This window comes from Mustelus asterias, chromosome 1, assembly GCF_964213995.1.
Source record: "Mustelus asterias chromosome 1, sMusAst1.hap1.1, whole genome shotgun sequence".
NCBI classification, from domain to species: Eukaryota; Metazoa; Chordata; class Chondrichthyes; order Carcharhiniformes; family Triakidae; genus Mustelus; species Mustelus asterias.
Window position 1 is genome coordinate 140,313,093 of NC_135801.1, and position 21,906 is coordinate 140,334,998.

Consider the following 21,906-nt stretch of genomic DNA (forward strand, 5'->3'; position numbering starts at 1 on the left):
CTTAAAGTTAAGAAGTTAAAGTTTATTTATCAGTGTCACAAGTAGGCTTACATTAACACTGCAATGGAAGTGGAAAGCCCTGGAAATAGTAGATCCATTGGTGGTTATTTTCCAAAATTCTTTGGACTCTGGACTGGTTCCTACATTGGAGGGTAGCGAATGTAAACCCACTATTCAAAAAGAGAGGTAGAGAGTAAACAGGAAACTATAGACCAGGGAGCCTGACGTCGGTACTGGGGAAGTTACTAGAATCCATTATCAAGGATTTCATAGCTCAGCATTTGGAAGACAGTGGTATAATCAGCATGGATTTATAAAAGAGAAATGCCAGGGTTCCATGCATTGCTGACAACATTACTGACTTTCACTCACAAAGCCTCTTGGTATCCCTGGCTTTGCATTTTCATCTCAAGCAGCTGAGGGATGAATGTGTCCAGAGACACGGCACCTGGCTAGGGCACAGCTGTGTCCTGGGATCCAGTAGATCTCCGACAGGCTGATCCCTGAGACGTTCCTGTCTGCACCTGATGTGCATCAGAAGCAGTGTGGTGCTCACCAGAAAGTGACCCAGAAGCCTGTGTGCTATGTTTGCGCACTGAGGTGTGTGTTTCTGTGATGGTGGTTGGTGCAGGTGATAGCTGTGATGCTTTATCTGTGTCCTCTGAGATCTCCTCCAAGGTGCTTTCGAGGGTGCCTGGTGGGGCACTGCTGGCAGACAGGCCAGGCTCTTCGGTTGATGCTCCTGCAAGGCAAGGGATACGGTTTTAGTACATGTCCTGGTCAAGGGTTTAAGCACTCACTTGAGACTGGTTATCTGGATGGAGTTTCTCTCACACACCAGCCTCACACTCAGCACAGGCCTACGATCTCCATGGTTCTCTCTTCCCTCCTCTTGGGCGGCACGGTGGCACAGTGGTTAGCACTGCTGCCTCACAGCGCCAAGAACCTGGGTTCGATTCCCGGCTTGGGTCACTGTCTGTGTGGAGTTTGCACGTTCTCCCCATGTCTGCGTGGGTTTCCTCTGGGTGCTCTGGTTTCCTCCCACAGTCTGAAATTCGTGCTGGTTGTGCATTGACCCGAACAGGCGCCAGAGTGTGGCAGCGAGGGGAATTTCACAGTAACTTCATTACAGTGTTAACGTAAGCCTTACTTGTGACTAATAAATAAACTTTAACTTTAACTTTAACTTCAAAAGGAATCAGGATCCTCAGTTTGGGCATTCCACTACCCATTTTCTCTCACTTGCTATGGTTGTGGGTTGTTCAAAATTGGCTCAGTTATAGGAGGCATAGGGTGATGACAGAAGGCTGTTTTTGTGACTGGAAGCCAGTGTCCAGTGGCATACCACAGGGATCTGTGTTGGACCCCCTATTATTCATCATTTATATAAATGACATTGATGACTATGTGGGGGGTAGAATTAGTAAGTTTGTGGACGACACAAAGATTGGATGGGCGGGTAACAGTGAGGTGGAGTGTCTTGGGCTACAAGAAGGTATAGACAGAATGGTCATATGGGCAGATAAGTGGCAGATGGAATTTAATCCTGAAAAGTGTGAGATGATACACCTTGGAAAGGATAATTTGACAAGAAAGTGCTCAATGAATGGTAGGGCACTAGGAAGTTCTGTGGAACAAAGGGACCTTGGTGTGTTTGTCCACAGATCTCTGAAAGCAGAAGGGCATGTTAGTAGGGTGGTGAAAAAGGCATATGGGACTCTTGCCTTTATCAATCGAGGCATTGATTACAAAAGCAGGAAAGTCATATTGGAGTTGCATAGAACTTTGGTGAGGCCAAACCTAGAGTACTGTGTGCAGTTCTGGTCGCCACATTATCGGAAGGATGTCATTGCACTGGAGGGGGTGCAGAGGAGATTCACCAGGATGCTGTCTGGGATGGAACGTTTAAGTTATGAAGAGAGGTTGGGTAGGCTTGGGTTGTTTTCATTGGAGTAGAGAAGGCTGAGGGATGACCTGATCGAGGTGTACAAGATTATGAGAGACATTGACAGAGTGGATAAGGAGCAGCTGTTCCCCTTAGTTGAAGGGTCAATCACGAAGGGACATAGGTTCAAGGTGAGGGGCAGGAGGTTTAGCGGGGATGTGAGGAAAAACTTTTTTACTCAGAGGGTGGTGACGGTCTGGAACGTGCTGCCTGGGAGGGTGGTAGAGGCGGTTGCCTCACATCCTTTAAAAAGTACCTGGATGAGCACTTGGCGCATCATAACATTGAGGGCTATGGGCCAAGAGCTGGCAGATGGAATTAGGTGGGAGTTCAGGTGTTTCTAATGTGTTGGTGCAGACTCGATGGGCCGAAGGGCTTCTTCCTCGATCTATGATTCTATGATTCTTCTCCTGCAGGGGCAAAAAAGGGGATATGGTGAGCTGGATGCCTGACAGGTCAGAGGTTGATAACAACTGGCATTTGTGGGCACTGTTCCTAAGGAGGAAGGGGTTCCGATGAGGAGTATCGGGAGGGTTTGAGGATGCTGATGGGATGTCGGGTGCTGGGGCCCTGTGAGGTGGCGGCATTTGGGATTGAGAAGACATTCCGGGAGGTGATGGAAGGGTGGAGTGGAGAGAGGAGACAGGGAGAATTTACCCAGGCTGAACGGTAGTAGGTCATTCATCTTCTTGCGGCACTGCACCCCCTGTCCTCTTGATCAGGCTCCTGGCACTGATCAGTGCTGCCACCATCTCCCAGGCGGGATTCATCATCTTGCTGGTGGGTCTCCTGCCCTCACGAGGGTACATTGTTGTCCATCTCTCCTCCACGGCATCCAGCAAATGGGTGAAGGCTCCCTCTGTGAATCAGGAGTTGGTTTCCTTGCTACCATCTTCCTGACTTGAATGAAAGCAAATGCTGTGAAGCTGCTTAAATGCAGCAGCCCCTTGATTGAAATGCTTAGAAGGCCCCTGGGGAGGTTTTACATGGGGCAAAATTTTCAAAGTGCCGAATTGCCCTACTGGGGCTCACACCTGGAATTGACACTTGGGGTGGAATCCTACCGGCCGTTCTTGCCCTGCTGGAGTGAGGACGGAGTATTTGGCGTCCAGCCAGATCTCCGTTCACTGCAGCAGGGCCAGAAAATTCCACTGGCACGGACGGTTGTAAGATTCCAGCCTTGAATTTTTTTTTGGGAAATTCCACTAGAAGTTTACAATTTACAATTCTAAAGCAAATGCAGGAACAGTGAAACAGGGGTGCATGTGTACAAATGGACAAGGAGACCCAATGGATCCTGGGCTTTATGAATAGAGGCACAGAGTACAAGAGCAAGGAAGTTCTCATGAACTTTTATGGAACATTTATTTAGCCTGAACTGGAGTACTGCGTCCAATTCTGGGCATCACATTTTAGGAAGGATGAAAAGGCTTTAGAGCGGGTGCAGAAATGTTTTACAAGAATGTGAACCCTGGTGCAATGTAAAATTTTTGCCCTATGATTCTATAGCTGGAAGTTGTCCCATTCCGAGGACAGAAACCAGGGCCCAGTCCTCCCTGGACAGGTGGTGGGAAGTTGGGTAGCGTTTTATGGAGGCAACTGATTCAAAGGTCACCACCAGCGCCACTGTCCGTGCTCCCAGAGAGTTGCCAACCCAATCAGAGAGCAAGCAGCTCGGCAGCCCTGGCAGTGCCACCGATAGAGGTGGCTGTTACTGGGAGCTGCTGGAAGAGGGGCCCTCGAACACAAGGTAATGTTTAATTCCAGGGCAAGGCAGGCAAGCCCTGGTGATTGGGAAATCCTTCATTGGGGTTGCAGCCGTGAGGAAGGTCATTACCTCCCAGGCCTGTGCTGCCAATTTACCCACCACTGGTAATATTCTGTGGCAGTGGAAAGAAGTTTATCTCATGATGCCTTGTGACACCATTGTATCAACCCTCTTGCCTCCCAGCTCATCTCCAGAGGTCTGGGAATTTCCATCCCTATGATTCTATAAATTTGCCGTTGAGGGAGTTCTACAAGGGTTCACTTGACTTGTTCTGGGAGTGACATGACTGTCTTATGAAAAGACATTGGGCAAACTGGGCCTGTATTCTCTAGAGCTTTGGTGATCGCATTGAAACCTTCAAAATACTTAAAGGAACAGACAGGATAGATGCAGGTAAGATGTTTTCCTTGGCTGGGCAATCTAGAACCGGGGGCATGATTTCAAAATAAGGGGGATGCCACTTGGGATAGGCATGAGGAGAAACAGTGCGTTGTGAATCTTTGGAATTCTTTACTCCTGAGTTCTATGGAAGCTCAGTCATTGAGTATGTTTAAGGTAGAGATTGACAGATTTCTGATAAACAGTAACGTAAAGGGTTATGGGGATAGAGTAGGTAAAAGGCATTGAAGTGTCCAATCTGCCATGATCGTATTGAATGACAGAGTAGGATTGATGGGCTGAATGGCCTAGTCCTGTTCTATGTCCATATGTTCCTAATCCAACAAGCTCACTTTTGAATATTCATTAACATATATGAATGCAAGCTATTTTAGGTAAAAAATAGCAAGCTGAACAAGCAAGGTGTTTGTGAAATAAGTGTCTTATCTACTCTAGGCTATCTCTCGGGAAATCTCTAACCACCTTGTGTTATCTAATTAAGGATAGAGTGCTGAACTTTGACACAGTGGCAACAAAAGTTAATCTCACACAACTTTGTGCACTGAATAATCATGCAGAATCTTTTACATTAGATACAATTCACATGTAGGGTTGTTACAAGATTGGAGATTAGAAAAATATATTTATTCCACAAGGTAGTGGGAAGTTTGGGGACACTGTTGATCAGGGTAAATTGGCTCTTTTATAAAGAAGTAGGATTAATATTTGTTGAAAAGAAGGATTGATGGCAATAGCGATATTTAACAACATTATTTGGTTGTATTCCAGGGGAAGTCAGGAGAAATCTAATGTTTTCAGAATCATCAGCTTGTGTAGGAAGGAATTCCAGGATAATTGTGCATGGAATCAGGAAATAGTAAAGCATAAAGAGCAGAATGATCTTTTATCACTCTGGATTTTCAATACCAATCAAGACAATGGGGGAGCACAGCGGGCCATGAGACATAAGCGGAGGCCATGTAGCGGACTTCCCGCTGGACGCCACGGCTTCTACGTGTCCCCGGTCGCCAGATCCGGTGTTTAAATGAGAATTTCCACCTGAATAGTGGGCCTGGGACTGAAATCTCTGGGCCCGCTAGCGTCTCCTCCCCTCCCCCCCGCCAGAAGCGTTTCACTCCAGCGAGTTTACAATAGCTCCCCACTAGCAGGGATCTGGTGGCCTGACCCCACTAGAGTGAAGGGGGGCCATTGATGTCCCCCAGGAGGTAAGGGGTAAGGGAGGGATGGGTGCCCCCTGGGCATTGCTAGCTTGATGTGGAGATGCCGGCGTTGGACTGGGGTAAACACAGTAAGAAGTTTAACAACACCAGGTTAAAGTCCAACAGGTTTATTTGGTAGCAAAAGCCACACAAGCTTTCGAGGCTCTGAGCCCCTTCTTCAGGTGAGTGGGAATTCTGTTCACAAACAGAACTTATAAGACACAGACTCAATTTACATGAATAATGGTTGGAATGCGAATACTTACAACTAATCCAGTCTTTAAGAAACAAAACAATGGGAGTGGGGAGAGCATCAAGACAGGCTAAAAAGATGTGTATTGTCTCCAGACAAGACAGCCAGTGAAACTCTGCAGGTCCATGCAACTGTGGGAGTTACAAATAGTGTGACATAAATTCTGATTCTAGGATCGCATGATAAAGACTCAGGAGGAAAAAAGCAGAAATATTTATGTGAAATAGTGTGACATAAACCCAATATCCCGGTTGAGGCCGTCCTTGTGTGTGCGGAACCTGGCTATCAGTTTCTGCTCCGCGAAACTGCAGAAACTGATAGCCAGGTTCCGCACACACAAGGACGGCCTCAACCGGGATATTGGGTTTATGTCACACTATTTCACATAAATATTTCTGCTTTTTTCCTCCTGAGTCTTTATCATGCGATCCTAGAATCAGAATTTATGTCACACTATTTGTAACTCCCACAGTTGCATGGACCTGCAGAGTTTCACTGGCTGTCTTGTCTGGAGACAATACACATCTTTTTAGCCTGTCTTGATGCTCTCCCCACTCCCATTGTTTTGTTTCTTAAAGACTGGATTAGTTGTAAGTATTCGCATTCCAACCATTATTCATGTAAATTGAGTCTGTGTCTTATAAGTTCTGTTTGTGAACAGAATTCCCACTCACCTGAAGAAGGGGCTCAGAGCCTCGAAAGCTTGTGTGGCTTTTGCTACCAAATAAACCTGTTGGACTTTAACCTGGTGTTGTTAAATTGCTAGCTTGACAAAGGGGCAAAGTGTCAATGCCCAGGGGACACCTTGGCACTGCCTACCAGGCATCGGGCTGTGCCAAGAAGGTGGGGCCAGAGAGGGCGGGGCCTATTGGGGGCAGGGCCTATGGGGGAGATAGGTGGGGATTGGGGATGTTCCATGGCAACTCTGCATTTGGGATCGTAGGCAGAGGGAGGGAGGACCGTGATTTGGGGCTGGCCATCGGGGTGGGGGAAGGGTTGACCTCCCGAGGGTTTGGGACTGTGGGCAGGGGCATGGCGGTTGGGGCTGCCAGTGGGGTGAGGGGGATCGGGAGATCAGGACTGTTGGTGGAGCGGGGAGAGATGGAGGCAGGCGATCAGGGAGGTTTGGGGGGGGTGGGGTTGGGGGGTGTTGGGGGGGGTCAGGGCTGGCTTGAAGACATCCGGAAGGCCAGCAATTGGGGTTGAAGGATCGGAGGAGCAGCGTTTCAGTGTCGTGGGGCTGGCCAGCGATCGGGAGGCCAGCAGTGTGGGCCTACTGCGCTTGTGCCGATCTCCACTCTGACAGATCGGCGGATGTGCAGTGGCCCGTTCAGCTAGTCCCAATTGCCTGTATTTGGCCCACATCTCTCTATACCCATCTTACCCATGTAACTGTCTAAATGCTTTTTAAAAGACAAAATTGTACCCGCCTCTACTACTGCCTCTGGCAGCTCGTTCCAGACACTCACCACCCTCTGCGTGAAAAAATTGCCCCTCTGGATCCTTTTGCATCTCTCCCCTCTCATCTTAAATCTATGCCCTCTAGGTTTAGACTCCCCTACCTTTGGGAAAAGATATTGACTATCTATCTTATCAATCCCCCTCATTATTTTATAGAGCTCTATAAGATCATTCCTAAGCCTCCTACGCTCCAGGGAAAAGAGAGAAGCATGTATGCTGCAAGCTAAAGGAACTGGGAAATTTTGGAAGGATTATTAAGAATGTCAGGAATTGAAATTTCATTTGTGTCATTTTGGGACTAACCTGGCATCGCGCACAATATATCAATCATAAGTTAAGTTTGGGTCGGTTGAGGACTCTGGGTCTGTACTCATTGAAGTTTAGAAGGATGAGGGGGAATCTTATTGAAACTTACACGATACTGCGAGGCCCGGATAGAGTGGACGTGGACAGGATGTTTCCACTAGTAGGAAAAATTAGAACCAGAGGGCACAACCTCAGGCTAAAGGGACGATCCTTTAAAACAGAGATGAGGAGGAATTTCTTCAGCCAGAGAGTGGTGAATCTGTGGAACTCTTTGCCGCAGAAGGCTGTGGAGGCCAGGTCATTGAGTGTCTTTAAGGCAGAAATAGATAGGTTCTTGATTATTAAGGGATCAGGGGTTATGGGGAAAAGGTTGGAGAATGGAGATAAGAAAAATATCAGCCATGATTGAATGGCAGAACAGACTTGATGGGCCGAGTGGCCTAATTCTACTCCTATGTCTTATGGCCTTATGGTTTTATGGGTCGACCTTAAGCCTTGTGAGCATTTGAATGAGTTGCCAGTTTACTGTTACCCAGCCTCTTGGATCCAAAGCCAGAATGACTATTGATTAACCTTCAAGTATTTTTATTGCAGAAGCTTAGTGCCTAAGCATTGTATCTACATAGACACAGAACTTTCCAAAGTGCTTCACAGCGAACAAAGTAAATGTTGCTGTGTTATCGCTGTTGATAATGTAAAAAATGCAGTGGTCAATTTGCCGTGAAGTCTTATAAACTTCTTTTAAGGCAGCACTTCAGGTTTGAGGATGACTTGCTTCCACTCAGGTTTGATGAGTTCTGAGATGGCTGTTATGTCTAATCCATGATCTTTAAGGTTTGGGTTGACGGGTTGTTTGGAGATTTGTGTGCTCTCTCCCTCACTTGAGTTCGCCTCTGCATGTTCCCAACGAAGTCCCTCAATGGGTTCAGTGCCTCCCTGAATGAACCTTCTCCATTGTGTTTGGTCACCAATCAGGGACTCTCAAAGTTTAAAGTTTAGTTATTAGTCACAAGTAAGGTTTGCATTAACACTGCAATGAAGTTACTGTGAAATTCCCCTAGTCGCCACACTCCAGCGCCTGTTCGGGTCAATACACTTAACCAGCATGTCTTTTAGACTGTGGGAGGAAACCGGGGCACCCGGAGGAAACCCACACAGACACGGGGAGAATGTGAAAACTCCACACAGACAGTGACCCAAGCCAGGAATCAAACCCAGGTCCATGGCGCTGTAAGGCAGCAGTGCTAACCACTGTGCCACCGTGCCACCCATGAGTCAATGGGGATCTTTGATCGATTCATGGATGCTTTGAGGACATCCCTAAAGCAATCCCATTATCCTCCCGTGATTCTCCTGTTGCAACTGAGTTCCGAGTAGAGCAGCTGGCTTGGGAACCTGGTGTCAGGCAGCAGAATGGCTTTTCAGTGATTATCGCCTTGCTGCTGGGCATGTTGGCTTGGGTGAGGGCGCAGTTGTTGAACTGCTTTTCTTGCCATCAGTTTTGGAAGATTCTGTGAAGGTGCCATTGGTACTTTTCCAGTACTTTGAGGTACCTGCTGTAGGTTGTCCAAGTCACTGAAGCATTTAGGAGTACAGGAGTCACTGCAATAGAACATAATCATTGTGTTGAGATTGAGATCCTGGCCCTCAGATGTTTCTTTTCTTAGTCAGCTGAAGGCTGAGCTGGCACACTGGGAGCAATGGTGAATTTTGTCACCTATGTCTACCTTCAGACAGATAGTCCACATTTTAGAGGATCTCGCCATCATTATCTTAGTCAGAGGAAGAAAGTGTTGTGCTCTGGGAGCTGGTTGGAAGAGGACCTTAAAGTATTTTGCATATTTAGTGAAAGGCCCATTTTTTCATATGCTTCAGAGAACCTGGAGCTGAGTTTCTGAGTGAGCACACATGAGCATCATCTGCATGTAGGAGCTCAATGACGGAGGTTGGACTGATTTTGGTTTTGGATTGAAGATGGTGCAGATTGGATAGTTTCCATTCTGTTCTGTAAATTAGCTCTACGCTAGAGCTGAGATCCAGTGAGGGAGATAGCGAAGAGGGTTTGTGTGATGACAGAATCTTACTTGATCCCAATCTTCACTGAGATGGGGTCTGCAGTGGTTCCACTGGCGAGAATCATGGCTTGCCTGACATTGTAGAGTAGGTAAAGGATAGTGACAAATTTCCGAGTGCTGCCCAATCTGAGGAGGATATTCCATAAGCCTTCAGATTTGGCAAAATCAAAGACCATGTCCGTGTTGCCTCTCGGGGTGGGTGAAAATTGTACTCTGACTCTGCAAGGAACTCTTTGACCACTGGGATGAAGTGATCGAGGAAGAGACACTGTGGGAGACAGCAGGGAAACTCCTCAGTAGTTGCTGCAATTGCTCTTGCCTCCCTTTCTGAATATAGTCATGACCACAGGGTCCCTGAGATTCAGTGGCATGCACTCTTCTTCCCAGATGAGGGATAAGAGGTTGTGCAGCCATGCCAAGAGTGCATTTCTGCCGTATTTCAGAAATTCATCAAGGAGTCCATCTGCTACAGGGACCTTGTTGTTTTTCAGCTGTCAAATGGCTTTTTTTACTTTGTTCTGGACTGGAGTGGCGCCAAGACTGATATTGAAGAATTATATGGGAGGGCATTCAAGATGAAGGCTTGAACAGTCTTGGTTGGGGAGTTCTTCAAAATGTTCTGTCTAGTGAGAACTGACTGCCTCCCTGTCCTAGAAGAGCCGAAAACCAGCAAGGTGATGACAATTGTGTTTTTTCCGTGATGTCGGTTGAGGGATAAATATTGATTGCAGATAACTTACTTGAGACAATGCAGACCTCATTTTTCATCAGTATAGTGCTATGAGATTTTATGCATCCACCTGAGAAAGCAGATGGGGCCTTGATTTAACATCTTACCCCAAAGACAGTACATAAGGTGGGGGGGGGGGGGGGGGGGGGGGGGGGGGGGATGGTGGCACAGTGGTTAGCACAGCTGCCTCACAGCGCCAGGGACTCGGGTTCGATTCCCAGCTTGGGTCACTGTCTGTGTGGAGTTTGCACGTTCTCCCTGTGTCTGCATGGGTTTCCTCCGGTTTCCTCCCACAGCCCAAAGACGTGCTGGTTAAGTGTACTGGCCAAGCTAAATTCTCCATCAGCATACCTGAACAGGCGCTGGAGTGTGGCGACTAGGGGATTTTCACAGTAACTTCATTGCAGTGTGAATGAAAACCTATTTGTGACACCAATAAATAAATTTGCAACTTAACTTAAACATTCATCAGTGCAGAATCTTCTCAGTGCTGTGCCAAAATATCAGTCTGAATTATGAGTTCCAGTTTCCGGGTTAGGTCTCTCACAACCTTCCAACTTAGAATCAAGAACCTACTGAGCCAGGATTGATACTCAGGATAAATTCAGTTTGCCGAAACTCTTGTGTTTGTATGTTTTTGTGCCAAATTTGGAATGAAAGCCATGGAAAAATTACAAAAAGCATAAGTTTGGTCTGAAGTTATATTTTAAGTCAGGACAGGCATCAATACAGATGAGAAGCTGCTTTTTGACAGCCTTGGAGAAAAACTAAATGCTGGTATTCAGCTAGCTAGCAAATTAACTTGGAGTGGGCTACAAAGCAAAATGCTGACTGGGAAATGGGGGAGGGTTCCAAACATTCAACAACTGTGTTTAATTTAAATGGGTTGGTTTTTAAGTGGCACTGACACCAGCAATTCCCCTTCCAGTAAAAGGCAGGAACACTTGAAGCAGATGTATTAATAGATCATTGTTTGAATTATCCTGGAAGAATGCAATAGTGGGAGGATGAAGAAACTAGAACACACCAGAAATCACAGCCACACAAACCACTTTCCCTTTACACTGGCCTGGGTGGTGATGTGGGAGCTGTTGGAGGGTGTTGGATACTATTTGGTAGGTCCTAATGAGGTCCACGTTGCCCCAAGCAAGCTAACCGTATGTATTTATTAACTACAAGACCTATGTGCAGATATACAGTGAAGGGTTCAAACTAGGAGCTCCTTCCATGCTTGCTGGTACATACTGCTGTGTCCAACACTAAACTGACCACTAGGTATGGGTCATGTGCTCTCTTCCATCACTGTACTCACTCCTCTTATGTGTCAGACCTTTACATAACACCTCCCACCAAGTCTTATCCAATTTATTTCAAATTATTTCTACTTTAGCCCATATATTAACACCGCTATCACTGCTCCATCTCCCTCCTTCAGGTTTCTGAGTTCAGAGGTTCAGGCAGCCTGGAGGCCTTATTATCCTTACATACCTTGTTCTCACTATTGTTGGAGGACTGGTATGCTCTCGCGCTGCAGATAAACTCTGCTGATTTGGAGGTTGTTCTGGCATCTGGGTATCTTATTTGTCTCTTTTTCCATTTCTTGGTATTGAATGACTGTTTGTCACTTTGATAGTTGTGGTGATAGATGGTTGTTTTTTCATCCAATTTCTTGCTGCCTGGATGAATATTGTGCTCATCTCCATGTCATTGTTCTCCCTCCTCTACTTTCATTGTATGGGTCATCACCATGTTCTCTGTGATGGAAGATGGTCATTCCTGTTATAAAGAGGTGTGCTGCCAGCAATGGATTGCTGCTACTTGGTTCCAGCATTGTCTGTGGCACTGTGATGCTGGCTGGGAATTACAGTGTTTGCTCTGTGGTCGCTGTGTTGACCTTATCAGCAGCTGTTAGAGCTGAAGGTTGAGACTTTTCTGATTGTTTGGTTGCTCTCTTGTCTATCCTCCACTGGAAGTGTCCTGGTAACCATCTGAGTAGTTGACTGGTCTGATCAATGAGGGGCTTCTGGCTGCTGGGAAAATAGAGAAGACAGTTCAGAACTGAAGGCCCAGTCAGGATAATCTTTCCTGTTGGAGCTCTTGGGGACTTGCAGTTCTGCATAATTCACAACAGTAGTTGTCTTGACATCTTCTGCCATTTTGAGGAGATTCAGGGATACACATGCATCTCAGCTCAAGAGGGAAAAGACTGGTTATGGATGATGTACATCAGTTTGAAGATTTGTTTGATACCATGCCTTAATGGTTCCAGAATCATGTCAGTGGCTGGAAGTTGCATTTCTCCAGGCCAATTGTGTGGTGTGTACATAGTTTGAAGCCAGAGATCTCTCAGCCATGGTTCTTTGTCTGATAGAACCGTAACACTCACTCTCAGGTCTAATTTAAAGTTTGTGAGATGGCTGTTAACTGAAATGTCTGCATTCCAATATGAAAATCCAGGATCTTTGATCTCACCCAATAAGCATGGCTGTGTGTCCCCTTAGTGTGTACAGTCTCAACCTCATAAGTTATCTTTGCGTCTTCTGCACATTTAGATGTTTTGGCCATGCATAATCTGCTGAAGTGTCAAACTCTATTACGTTGAAAGTTTAAAATTGGTGGACATTGATCTCGCCAGTGGGGCCGGGTGCTTTGCTCCACAGCGCTGACATGGTCTCACTACTGGTTAGTTAGGTTATTGTTTTCCTTGACCTGGAGTGTCCCTGGTTCTGCGTTGTTTAACTAACTGGACTGTGGCATTTCCTTTGTGCCATATGTTATTTTCTCCTCTTATGCTGCACACGGAGTTCAGACTGCCTGATAATCTGGATAGCTTTCTCAGGGGTTAGGTCTTTCTTCATTTGCACCATAGAATCTTTATCTCTGAAGTACCGATTATGTGACTGATCTTGGATAAGTCCAAATTGATCTGGAAGAGTGGATTTCTGATCGAGGCTCAAAATCTTAAAGAATAAGCTCGGCTTTGAGAAGTTGCTAAAATTCAAGGTGGCATCACCATTTATTTGAATACTTTCTTCAGATATTTCCCCTGGCAGTTTTCCTCTGTGCATCTGATTCTCAAGCTTCTCTTCAGGTCAGAGTGCTTCTCTGAATTTTCTTTATCTTTGCAGGATTTTAGTTTTGTTGTGCATTTTTGTGAGGTTTTGTGCTTTTCCATTCGCTGATACCATATTGTAAGCTGTTAAATGCCATTCGGTAAGTCTTAATGTGGTTTTTGTAGTCTTAAGTAGGTTAACAGTATGTATTCATTAACTACAAGAACCATGTGCAGATATATAGTAAAGGGTTCAAGTTAGGAGCTGGTTCCATGCTTGCTGGTACACATGGCTGTATCCAAATCATACTTTCCCTTACATCACTGAAGGAGGGTAATATAAAACTTACAGTAAAAAAGCCCCTCATTTTAAATTTACTATAAGTAGACTAGGTTAAGGTGAAGATTACAAGGTGCCTTATATATAGAATAAAGATTCACCATGTGCCTAATACAATATGCAAAGGTATTGTCTGTATAACCACAATTTAACCAAGTATTATGAAATTAAACTGTATTCTTATTGTGTTTGTAAACCGAGGCCAATGGGCAATCTGCTCAGCATGATGGGAAATAGACCAAATTCTTTTGAGACAATGGAGTATATGGAGAGCAATTCTCCATATCAGCTTGAGCCAGGCAGCTGCATGTTAATCAGGGCTTTGGAATGTATGGGAGTGCATTAGCTCATGGTTAATGAGATTCATACGGTTTCTCATACTGGTAATGGGACGGGACATAGGCAAGGGAATTGACTCCCCTTACTAATTAAAATTTGCAGGTGACAGCAATATCCTTGAATCTATCGGATTTACATAGTTAGGTTTCCCAGTAATGAGAGAAGAACTTTCAGGTGCAATGACCAATGAGTTCCTAATCCTGCTGACAGATAGAGTGTTATTGGCTAAGGTAATAATGTGTAAGATTGTAATTGGACCCTCCAGTTTGGGTGACAAGCTGGGCAGGGAATGGAAGTGTTCAGAAGAGTATATCAATCGCACACTTGTACTATTACATCAGAAAGGGTAGCCGGTGCTTGCTGACTATCTTTTCTCCTGGCGCATGCATTAGCAATAAACTTCTTTTCGCTCTTTAATTGCATGCTGTGTGTCATGGTCTCTTTATTGGTTGAGTTCAGCTGAGTAAAAGACCACCCAGAGGGACACCCCAGAAAATTCCTCTTACAATCACTGTGTGGGTAGCATTGTACTCAATACCAAGTTGATCCTATATATGCCAACCCTTATACTACAAGCAGGGAGGGTTTCAAACAGCAACAATCAAAATATGTCTTGACTCCTTTTTACACATAGTTAATACAGATGAATAAACTACAGTTTCCCCACTTCCTCACCCACATCAGAAATTCCTCCAAAACAAACAATTTTGAAAGGATCGCATGGCGTGTATGCATATGGAGAAAATCTCTGAACAAGGGTGCTGTCAGGAAGATCTTTATCACATAAAGGGGATTGAAAAACTGGAATCTCCTCCTCCAAAAAGCAGTTGGTGCTGGGGGAAGGGGGGATGTCAATTGAAAATTTCAAAACAGAGGCTGGAATGTTATGGCTGTTCATGCCAGTGAGATTTTTCCATCGCCCTGCAGTGAACGGAGATTAGGTTGGGTGCCACGTTCTCTGACTTCATTGCAGCGGGAATGTGGCATGAACGGCCAGTAAGATTGTGTCCAGAATCTGATATATTTATGTTAGGCAAAGGTTTATGGATTACAGAACCAAGGAGAGTAAATGGAGTCAGAGTGAATAAAGTGAATGAAATGAGTTATCCAGGAACAGAGTGCTTTGTTAACCTAGTGCTAAGTTGGGAATTTGATACAAGTGGAAGATTATTCTTTTTATTTGATCTCCATTCTCTTTTTTTGTCTCCAATCTAAGAGACTGTAAATTGATGGTACCTTAGTTAACTAGTTACTAATTTAGTAAATTAATCAAGTGAATAAAAAAGGTTAGACGGACCATGGCAGGGCAGGTGGTGTGCCATGACTGCAGTCTGTGGGAGTTTGTGGAATGCATACAGTCCCTGACAACTATATCTGTGCTTTGTGCCTGCGATTTGAGCAACTTGAGCTCAGAGCTGGAGTCACATTTGCAGATGTTGCGGGGCATCAGGAAGGAGGAGAGTTACCTGGATATTTAGTTCTGGGAAGCAGTCACACCCTTTAGGTTAAGTTGAACTTTGGAAATAGTTAATGGCTCACAACAGACAGTTTTGACTGCACATGAGGCAGGTTCAGGGATCCAGCATGCAATGATGGAGGAGCCTGAGCACTTGACTTTGGCCAATAGATATGAGATACCTACTCTGACGAAGGGTCATCCAAACTTGAAATGTTGGTTCTACTCTCTCTCCACAGATGCTGTCAGACCTGCTGAGATTTCCCAGCATTTTTCTGGTTTTGGTTTAGATTCCAGCATCCGCAGCATTTTACGTTTATCTTAGGTATGAGATACTCACTGCCTGTGTGGATGAACAAACATCAGGACACCGTGTTGTAGGATGTTTGTCATGTGGGGGGAGTGAGAAGGAATGTGGTAGCGATAGGGGACAGTACAGCTGGGGGATAGATATTGTTCTCTGCACCCGTAACTGGAAGTTCCGAAGCTTGTGTCTCTTGTCCAATACCAGGGTTAATGACATTCCCTCTTTACTAGAGACAAATGCGGAGTGGGAGGGGGAGGATTTAGTTGTCTTAGCCCATGTCGGAACCAATGACATAAGTAGAACTAGGAACGAAGTTCTGGAGAGAGAGTTTGAGCAGTTAGAATCTAAATTAAGCAGAGAATCAAAGGTAATAATCTCTAGATTTTTATCTGAGCCATATATTGATTGGAAAAGGATAATCAGATCAAAGAATCAAGCTGTGCTTCAAAGAGTGGTGTGGAAGGAAGGTGTTTAGATTTGTGGGGGTACTGGATTTGGGGGCTCCACTTAAACCAGACTTGGATCAATGTTCTGGTGAATTGTATAGCTTGGGCTCTGGACCGGGCTTTAAACTAAAAGGGGATGAGCAGAGGTTTCAGGTGAAGGAAGATTTAGAAATCTAAAGAGAAAAGTTGAGACAATAGAACAGTGTAGCGATTTCAGTAAAAACACACAGAGTGGGACAGATAGAGAGAATTTAAGAATAATAATCCATTATTAAATACGGCCCATGCAAATAATCATATTAAGAAAGTAAAATTATAGGTATTTTATTGGAATGACGAAGCATTCAGATAGATATCTTTGGATAGATAAGATAGTAGTGCTCATCAAGATAAACGGTTTAGATCTAATCACCATTATGGAGACATAAGTACACGGTGACCCAGGTTAGGGAATAACAATTTCAAGTGCACAGCACTGTGAAAAGACAAGGAGGAGAAGTATTTCTGATAGTAAAGGATGACACAAGGACAATACTGAGATTGGATCTTGGTTCAGGAAGAAATAGAATTAGTATGAGTGGAGATTAGAAATAACCACACCTAGAATACTCAAAACAGTTTTGATCCCCTTATCTAAGCAGATATATTGGCATTGGAGGCAATCCAGAGAAGGTTAACTTGGTTGATCCCAGATATGGAGGGATTTTTTTATGAGGAGAGGTTAATTAGGTTGGGTTTATACTCATTGGAGTTTAGAAGAATGAGAAGCAACCTTATTGAGAGATAGGATTCTCAGGGTGCTTGACAGGATAGCTGCTAATAGGTTGTTTCCTCTTACGAGAGAGTCTAGGACCAGATAATCTCAGAGTAAGGAGTCGCCCATATAGAACAGAGATGAGGAGGAGTTTCTTCTCTCAGAGGGTAGTGAATCTGTGGGATTCTTTATCGCGGAGAGCTATGGAGGAGTGTTGTTAAGTATGTTCAAGGCTGAGGTAGACAGATTTTAAACAACAAGGGAATCCAGGGTTATGGGGATAAGGCGGGAAAGTGGAGTGATGTGTGATTAATTCACTCGGGAGGCGAGGACGTACCCGGGAATAAAGGCTTTTATTCGCAACAAGAATAGAGCATACTGCTTAACAATACTATCCCAGACTAAGGGCCACTAGGAAGTAGCAGTGACCTTTATACTCCTATAAGAAGGCGGAGCCAAACGGAGTGTACCACAGAACAATGCGAACAGGTGGAACACCCCAACCCTAACCCCAACAGTAACAAGAGTAACATATGTACAAGTGCCCATAGTGGTAACCATCTATGGTTCACCACATTCACCCCTCCTTTAAAAACAAAGGCCGGTGGGGTAAAGAGACAATACGAACTGTCCAGATGTTCACAAGTTCAGTCGTATCGGAGGTCTGCACCGTCTCTGTGACCTCCGCAGTACTGGCTCCAGTGCCGGTTCTGGTGACCGTGGTGACGACCCTCTCTCCGAGGTGGTGTCCAGTGACTCCTCCAGTTCCTCACGCACCTGTGGACCTCGAGGTGGCGACAATCTCCTGGACTCAGGCAAGCTGTACACGGGAGTAAGAGGATTATGTGGAGATCCCGATGCTGCCCGCGCCATGTCAGGAGGGGAGAGAATGGGCAAAGGAATCCTAACCAGGGGTGTGGGAGTGACAGTGCTAGATCTCTGATAGAGACCGTGCCCTCTCGCCCGTCAGGATATGCCACATAGGCATATTGAGGGTTGGCGTGGAGGAGATGGACCTGTTCAACCAAAGGGTCTGACTTGCGGGCCCTAACATGCCACTGCAGGAGGACAGGTCCTGAGTACGTCAACCAAGACGGCAGTGAGGTCCCAGAGGAAGACTTCCTGGGGAAGGTAAACATCCGCTCATGTGGGGTAGCGTTGGTTGCCGTACACAGGAGGGACCGGATTGAATGGAGCGCATCAGAAAGTACCTCTTGCCAACGGGAGACTGGAAGACCCCTAGACCTTAACGCCAGTAAGACAGCCTTCCAGACTGTAGCGTTTTCTCTCTTGACCTGCCCGTTACCCCTGGGGTTGTAACTTGTAGTCCTACTTGAGGCAATTCCTTTAGAGAGCAGGTATTGCCTCAAGTCGTCGCTCATAAACGACGAACCCCTATCACTGTGGATATAACTGGGGTAGCCGAACAGGGTAAAAAGTCTCCGCAGGGCTTTGATGACCGTGGCAGAGGACATGTCAGAACAGGGGATGGCAAAGGGGAATCGGGAGTACTCGTCAACCACGTTGAGGAAATACACATTCCGATCTGTCGAAGGAAGGGGGCCCTTGAAATCGACACTCAGTCGTTCAAAAGGGCGAGTGGCCTTAATGAGGTGTGCCTTGTCAGGTCGGTAGAAGTGCGGCTTGCACTCTGCACATACCTGACAGCTTCGAGTTATCGACCTGACGTCCTCTATGGAGTAGGGCAGATTCCGGGCCTTTACAAAATGGAAGAGCCGAGTGATCCCCGGATGGCAGAGATCATTGTGGAGGGCCTGTAACCGGTCCTCCTGCACACTGGCACATGTTCCACGCGACAGGGCATCTGAGGGCTCATTGAGCTTCCCCGGACGGTACATGATATCATAGTTGTAGGTGGAGAGTTCGATTCTCCACCTCAAGATTTTATCATTTTTCATTTTTCCCCTTAACGTGTTGTTGAACATGAATGCCACGGACCGCTGGTCCGTGAGCAGGGTAAATTGTTTTCCAGCCAAATAATGGCGCCAATGCCGTACAGCCTCCACAATGACCTGAGCCTCTTTTTCCACAGACGAGTGCCGAATTTCAGGGCCTTGGAGGGTGCGAGAGAAAAAGACGACGGGCCTGCCCGCCTAGTTAAGTGTGGCGGCCAGGGCGAAATCAGATGCATCACTCTCCACCTGGAAGGGGATGGACTCATCGTGGATCGTGGCTTTCGCGATGTCAGCTTTTATCCCTTCAAAGGCTAAACGAGCCTCTGCTGCCAGGGGAAAAGAGGTAGATTTTATGAGCGGACGGGCTTTGTCCGCATAATTGGGAACCCACTGTGCGTAATACGAGAAGAAGCCGAAGCATCTTCTCAGTGCTTTGATGCTAGTGGGTAGGGGAAGTTCAAGGAGGGGACGCATATGGTCTGGATTGGGGCCGATGACCCCGTTTTCCACCACGTATCCAAGGATAGCTAGGCGGTGCTTGTTAAACACGCACTTCTCCCTGTTATAGATCAGGTTCAGGAGAGACGCAGTGCGTAAAAACTTCAGGAGGTTGGCGAAGTGGTCCTGCTGGTCATGGCCGCAGATAGTGACGTTGTCCAGGTACGGGAAGGTAGCCCGTAGCCCATTTTGGTCCACCATTCGGTCCATCTCATGCTGGAAGACCGAGACCCCATTAGTGACGCTGAAAGGAACTCTTAAGAAGTGGTAGAGACGGCCATCCGCCTCAAAGGCCGTGTATTTTCGGTCCTCTGGGCGAACGGGGAGCTGGTGGTAGGCTGACTTCAAGTCGATGGTGGAGAACACCCGGTACTGCGCAATCTGGTTGACCATGTCAGATATGCGCGGGAGAGGGTACGCGTCCAGCTGCGTGTACCTATTAATGGTCTGACTATAGTCTATGACCATCCGGGGCTTGTCTCCAGTCTTGACCACCACGACTTGTGCTCTCCATGGGCTAGTGCTAGGTTGAATGACCCCTTCCCTGAGGAGCTGTTGAACCTCAGATCGAATAAAGATCCGATCCTCAGCGCTGTAACGCCTGCTTTTAGTTGCGATGGGCTTGCAGCCTGGCACGAGATTTTCAAATAAGGAAGGCGGGGTAATTTTGCGTGTCGAGAGTTTGCATGTGGAGCGCGCTGGGCAATTTGGAGGCTGCCGTTCTCCCACCGAAAGTGGAGGGAGTGGCCCATCGTACTGCAGGGTCACACTCTTCAGGTGGACCATAAAGTCGAGCCCCAGGAGTACCGGAGCGCAAAGGTGCGGTAACACGAGGAGACTGAAGTTCTCGTAAACTGTGCCCCGCACCGTTAAGGTTACCACCCAGCTCCCAAGAACAATAACAGATTGGGACCTCGACGCCATAGAGATTGTCTGCCTGACAGTTTGCATGCGGAGAGCGCACCGTTTCACTGTATCCGGATGGACGGAACTCTCCGTGCTCCCGCCGTCAAACAAGCAATGTGTCAGGCGCCCGTTTACCTCTATGTCCATCATGGACTTGTCGAGTCTGTGAGGCTTGGCCTGGTCCAGGATGATTGACACCACTGTTGGATCCCGAGTGTAACTGCAGGCAGCTGAGATAGTCGACGACGAGGACCCCTGCTGGTCTTCTGCGGCCGGTGTCGACCAAAATGGCTGCGCCCACGGATCGCACGTGGTCGATGGCGTTGAAAGCGGCGGCACCCGCAGGTCGCATGTGTCTTGCGTCGTCGTCATCAGAAATGGCGGCGCCCGTGAATCGCACGTGGTTGAAGACATCGACGAGGCCGGAGACGAGGAGACGGATCCTGGGGAGTCACACGCAGCACTGCTTGGCTTGGAAGGGGTCTTTGCTCGGCACACTTTTGCATAGTGCCCTTTCTTCCCACAGGCGGAGCAAAACACCATCCTGGCTGGACATCTCTGATGAGGGTGCTTCACCAATCCACAGCAATAGCACCGTGGGCCTCCTGGAGCTGCCGCAGCCGTCAGATCTGAAGTTGAGAGCATTATCGCGCAGTTCCGAGGAGCCGCCGGGTACAGTTGAGTCGGTGGCTGTACTTGCCACGATGTTCCCACGTGGTCGGTGGGGTAGGTTTCAAGACTTCTGGAGGTCGTTTCCATCGCATCAGCCAATTCTACCGTCTTAGCCAGGTCCAAGTTACCCTGCTCTAGCAGCCGCAGGCGAATATAGGATGAGCCGATTCCCGCCACGAACGCATCTCGGATCAGATCGTTGGTGTATTGAGTAGCCGACACCTCCTTGCAATTGCAGGCTCTGGCTAGCTGTTGAAGTTTGCGCAGGTACTGTCCCTTCGTTTTGCCGGGCTGCCGCCGTCGAGTGGCTAATAGGTGACGAGCATGAATTTCATTTGGCGATTTATGGTACAGCTTCTTGAGTAATTCGATGGCCTCTTTGTAATCTTGGGAATCGCGGATTGTTGCATACACAGTGTCGCTCACCCTTGCGTGGAGGACCCGCAATCTGTCGGCGTCGGTCTGGACTGCTGTCGAGGCGTCGATATAATCCTGGAAACACTTCAACCAATGGTCGAAAGTGTTCGACGTTCCCGCGGCACGCGGATCCAAGGTTAGCCGATTGGGTTTCAGCATCTGCTCCATTTTTTTTTGAACAAAATTTGTTGCGAATAAAATTGATGCGTGATTAATTCACTCGGGAGGCTAGGTGCTACCCGGGAATAAAGGCTTTTATTCGCAACAAGAATAGAGCATACTGCTTAACAATACTATCCCAGACTAAGGGCCACTAGGAAGTAGCAGTGACCTTTATACTCCTATAAGAAGGCGGAGCCAAACGGAGTGTACCACAGAACAATGCTAACAGGTGGAACACCCCAACCCTAACCCCAACAGTAACAAGAGTAACATATGTACAAGTACCCATAGTGGTAACAATCTATGGTTCACCACATGGAGTTAAGGATTATCTCAGACCAGTGATGATTCATTGAATGGAGGAGCAGATCTGATGGGCTGAATGGCCCACTTCAGCTCCTATATCTTATGGTCTACCAATGATTGGAAAATGGTTGTGCAAGTAGTTGATAGGAACCCAAACAATGGTTAAATCATTGGACAGGGCATTAAGCAACAAATGATT